Source organism: Megascapheus bottae, chromosome 18, assembly GCF_031878675.1.
Source record: "Megascapheus bottae isolate mThoBot1 chromosome 18, mThoBot2.hap1, whole genome shotgun sequence".
Lineage (NCBI taxonomy): Eukaryota > Metazoa > Chordata > Mammalia > Rodentia > Geomyidae > Megascapheus > Megascapheus bottae.
This window is the reverse complement of record NC_143526.1, coordinates 7,881,290-7,886,234: the sequence shown is the minus strand read 5'-3', so window position 1 is coordinate 7,886,234 and position 4,945 is coordinate 7,881,290. Positions and strand designations below refer to the sequence as shown.

At 42.4% G+C, this 4,945-nt stretch overlaps 1 pseudogene; it reads right to left on the bottom strand.

Moving 5' to 3' along the window:
- Nucleotides 1–237: 237 nt before the first annotated feature.
- Nucleotides 238–367, bottom strand: LOC150050064 (thymosin beta-10 pseudogene; annotated as a pseudogene).
- Nucleotides 368–4,945: the final 4,578 nt, after the last annotated feature.

Sequence of the window (4,945 nt, the reverse complement as noted above, 5' to 3'; positions counted from 1 at the left end):
TTTTTTGCCACGATGTGGGTTTTGTTTTCATCAATCGTACAAATAATTTTCTATAACATCCCAGAATAAACTGAGAATGTGGTATTCCGATGGGGGGCAGTGGTGTCCCCTCAGAGATGCACAGGCCATGGTGTTGGCACAGAATGCCCGGGGGGGGGGTCACTGTGCAGGCAGGGGGCTTGTGTCCATTTTTCAGGTGGCTCTCCCTCCATGTCCTGACAGGGACCCTCTGGGTCCTTAGGAAATCTCACTCTGCTTTTCCTTCTCAATGGTCTCTTTGGTTGGCAGGGCGTTCTGCACCTCGGGTTTTCTTCAGCGTGGCCTTATTGAACCTGGAGATTTCCCCCAGGTCAGGCTTGTCTGCCATTTTCTTTTTTTTCCATATATTTTTTATTGTAATTAATAGAAGGGTTACATTAATTCGCCAGATGGAAGGTGCATTACTTCACATACATTGTAGCCTTTTTCATGTTTTGGTCCCCATTTCCCTCCTCTAACTCCAACCTCTCATCTTGTTTTCCCCCCTTTCAAATAACCAAATACGCATATATTCAATATATCAGATAACAAAGTGAAATACTGTAACAATATGAGATAACCAAGAGACAGCAAAAGAGATGAGAGATAACATAGTACATTAAGGACAACAATCACTCATTATATGGCTTTTGTTTCTATATCCTGGAAGTCCTTTCATTTAGCATCATACCGTATGGCCTTATGTATCTAGGTTTTGCTCTATTGCAAATCTCTGCTATGAGAGCCCAAGGTTTCTACTGATTTGACAAATGTGGGAAAGTATGGAGCCTATGTTCCTTTGACTCTGGCTTACCTCACTTAATATGATTTTTTCCTAAGTCTTTCCATTTCCTAACAAATGGGGAGATGTCATTCTTTCTGACAGCTGCATAGAATTCCATTGTGTACAAATACTACATCTTGTTGATCCACTCATCAACTGAGGGACATCTGGGTTGGTTCCATATCTTTGCTATGGTAAATAGTGCTGCAATGAACATTGTTGTGCTGGTGGATTTAGTATGTCTTTGTTTCTGGATGGCTGGGTAAATGCCAAGTAGTGGGTCATAGGGGAGCTCTATGTTTAGTCTTTTGAGGAACTGCCATACTGCTTTCCATAGTGGTTGAACGAGTTTGCACTCCCACCAACAGTGTAGTAGTGATCCCTCCTGGCCACATCCCCTCCAGCATCTGTTGTTATTCTTGATCCTGGCCATTCTAACTGGAGTGAGGTGGAATCTTAGAGTTGTTTTGATTTACATTTCTTTTATGACCAGAGATGTTGAGCATTTCTTCATGTGTCTATAGGCCATTTTTATTTCTTCTTCAGAGAAGACTCTCTTTAAGTCTTTGGACCATCTTTTAATGGGATGGTTGTTACTTTGGAGATTAGTTTTGGGTTGATTTAATTTTTTGAGCTGTTGATATATTTTAGATATGAGGCCTTTGTCCGTTGTATGGTTGGTGAAGACCTCCCATTCTGTAGGCTTCCTAATTAATTTACTAGCTATGTCCTTTGCCATACAGAAGCTTTGCAGTTTCATGCAGTCTCACTTATCCAGCCTTTCTCTGATTTGTTGTGTTTCTTGATCCTTATTAAGACAGTTCACGGTATCTCTTTCCAGGTCCAAGGCCTGGTGTGCCCATGCAAGTTGCAGCAGCAAGAGACCTACACTGCATCTTGAGCCATGTCATCCCTTCCACATTTTCTCCTGACTTCCACCCACCCCTTCCCTGCTTTTTCTTAGTTATGTAGTATGTACAATGAGTTTGTCATTCTCCCCGCCTCTTCACCCCTACCTTTGTCAACCCCTCTACCTTGCTCCCCCTCCCCCACATTTTGCTTTTCAGATGCCCCAAGGTGAGCTGCTTCCTCTGCCACCTGATGCCATGCTAGAATAGCATGCCTCATGGGAGTCCCAAAATTAATGGGGACCAACCATGGACGAGTACCCCTGAAATGCTGAGCAAGTAAACCTCTCTATTTAACTGTCTTGGGCACTTGTTACAGCAACTGAAAGCTAACTCATACACTCCTCAGAGTGCTCAGTGATAACACACACTAGAGGACCTTCCAGGCATCTCTCCCTTACCATGGGCACAGCTAGTTTGTGGTCAGGAGAGGGCAATGACCGGATATTACAGGAAGGAAGACATTGCCTACTTATTCTGCTCAATTTTGCTTCCTCTGGCACTGGCTGCATCATCTGTCCATGGTGTTCAAGGGTGGGCAGCTCCAGGCACTAGCAGCTCACACATTTTCAAGTCCTCAGTCAGGTCCAATGTCTGCCATGTGGTGACCTTGCTGCCATCTGGGCCTCTTTCCCACGGTGGCATCCTCCCCCAAGTTTCTCCATGTGATCGCCTCCCAGCTTCTGTCCACCAGAGCTCCATGAGCTCACTTCTGATTGCCAGGTCTTGGGGATATATTCTCATCCCCATGGCTCAATAAACTTCTTCATCGAGGGTGCTGCAACCAGACTTTGCAGTGAGGTCTAAACACCCGATGTTTGTCCAGTCCACTTTTATAGAGTTGTTTCCCATCCTTATAACACACTATTCTGCCATTTCTTAATAATCTCCATATGCAGTTCCTTAGTGCTGATGTGACTGAATGCCATTTTCAAATGCAGATTTATCCAGAGAGAAGTATCAGCCAGCCACAGAAAGGCTGCCGCAGAAGTTAGGCAGGCCAGGTGGTCATCATTCGGCCTTAGTCCTTTCCTGCTAAAAACAGAAAGAGAGAGAGAGAGAGAGAGAGAGAGAGAGAGAGAGAGAGAGAGAGAGAGAGAGAGAGAGAGAGAGAGAGAGAGGAAAAAATAGATATTTCTTTGAACATTCCTCCGAATGTACAGATACATATTATCAAATGTCATTTGCTGATGAATGAATGAGAGACGAATGAGCAAATAAACTCAACTCTGGCCTAGAAAGAAAATGCAATGAGGGATTCAATGGGCCATTTTGATACAGACACAGGAAATTTTATCAGCATCACAAAATACTTTATTCAATATCTTGAGCCTGTTCCTAAAAGGCAGGATTGTTTCCCCTAAGTACTCATAGATAAGCTTTAACTATCCATTTTAAAAGATCTATTTCAATCAATTTCAAGTTCTGCTCCCTTATATCCCCACAACAAAGCTATCAGCTTTAAGAGAAATAGAAAAAGGAAGGTTTTACTGTTTCTCTTCAACACCCTTATATGTTCCTAATAAGGAACTCTAGCGTTTCATAATGTACTAATATACCCCACCATGAATTAATCCACATGAGTTCCAAAAAAAGAAAATCCAAGTGTTCAAGGTACAGGTGCTATAAAACACAACTTCAGTTCAATTGCTACTGGTTCCAGCATCCAGCACCTACAGATCCAAAATCTCAATTATATAGATGCCATTCAATAAATACCATGTGTAATCACAATCCCCAGAAGCAATTAGCATAAGAGCCTCCTTCCAAGGGTCAGATAAACACAGGTGATGTCAAAGTGAGCAAAAGCATCTGCTAGCACTGTAGTTTGGCTGTGGTTTGAGAGTGTCGTCCATGAGTTGCTTTGTGCTCAATGTGACAAAGATGGAAGTTCGTAAGTTCCTGTGTGCGGAGTTTGGAATCTAGTTGGACATCCTCAAGTCAGTTGGGGTACAAGTCCTTGGAAGGGATTGCAGCTTTTCAACTGGTGATGTACGAATGTGTTTAAACACATTCTTATCCTGATTAAAAAAAAAAAACACCATGGCATAACCAAGGGACAAGCGGGCCCCTACCGCAGCTGATCATGCACCAATGCCATGAATTAGAACTTCCAGAACTGTGACCTAAAAATAAACTTCTCTTTTCCTTTATTTGCATGTGGGGGGGGGTGCTGGTATTGGAAATTTGAAAAGAGGACTTGAACACCACGAGCATGCTACTACAATTAACCAGCTTTTTGCTGGTTAGTTGAAGATAAGAGTCTCATAGGCTTTTCAAAGTGTGGTCCTCAGATCTCAGCCTCTTGAGTAGGCAAGATTAGAGTCAACCAGCACCTGACTAATTTCTTTTTTTATGAAAATTCAGCCTCAAGTGTTTCATGATGGCAACCAAAACATACTAATAAAGCTGTCAGTTGTCTAATGAGCTTAATTTCCCATATGCTATAAGACACCACACCAGTAACAAGTATATCAAATTTTCTCCTCTTAAAAATAAAGAAAATGATATTGGTTGGACTTTCACTCCGCCCTAAGAACTGTGCTTGGAACTCTACATACTTCTAATCTTCACCATACTTTCTTCACAGTATGATTATCTCTACCTTACAAGTAAGAAAACAGAGTCTGTGTCATATTAAATGAGTCTTCATCAAGAAACAAATCCAGAGGGGCTCCATTTCCTCTCCAATATGTGGTGAGTCATCAAACAGCAAGGTCAGTGGGTCTGAGTTGTCTTGACCAAAGAATGGGTTGATACTGACAAAGTTCCTGCACCCCCCAGGCCCCTCCTTCCTAACCATGCCAAGGATCTTCCATTGCTCGAATGCCTCCTCCCCAACTCGTGAACCTGAGTCCATATGGACACAGCTTCTTTCTGGACAACCTCCGACAAGGAGCCTCATATCTCCACATATAGGAAGAGGGGGCTCTAGGGATTTCTTGCACTCCTACTGAACATGCCCCCCACTCCTGAATAAACCCTATTTTATTTCTGAACCTAGAGGTTCTAGGCGCATATGACTATAATCCTTTCCTTAACATGCCCCAGCTCCTTGGATTGGATTCAATCTGTCTGGCCTTTGAATTCATCTCTTTTTGTTGTCTATTATATTTAGTTGATTAATCAAGTTCTCTTAAATAAAATATTAAAATAGTTCAAACTCTTATACACATTTCTAGAGTGGTAGTAGTCTTGGGGAAACTCAAGTTTTCAACTGTAGGCCCAAATGGAA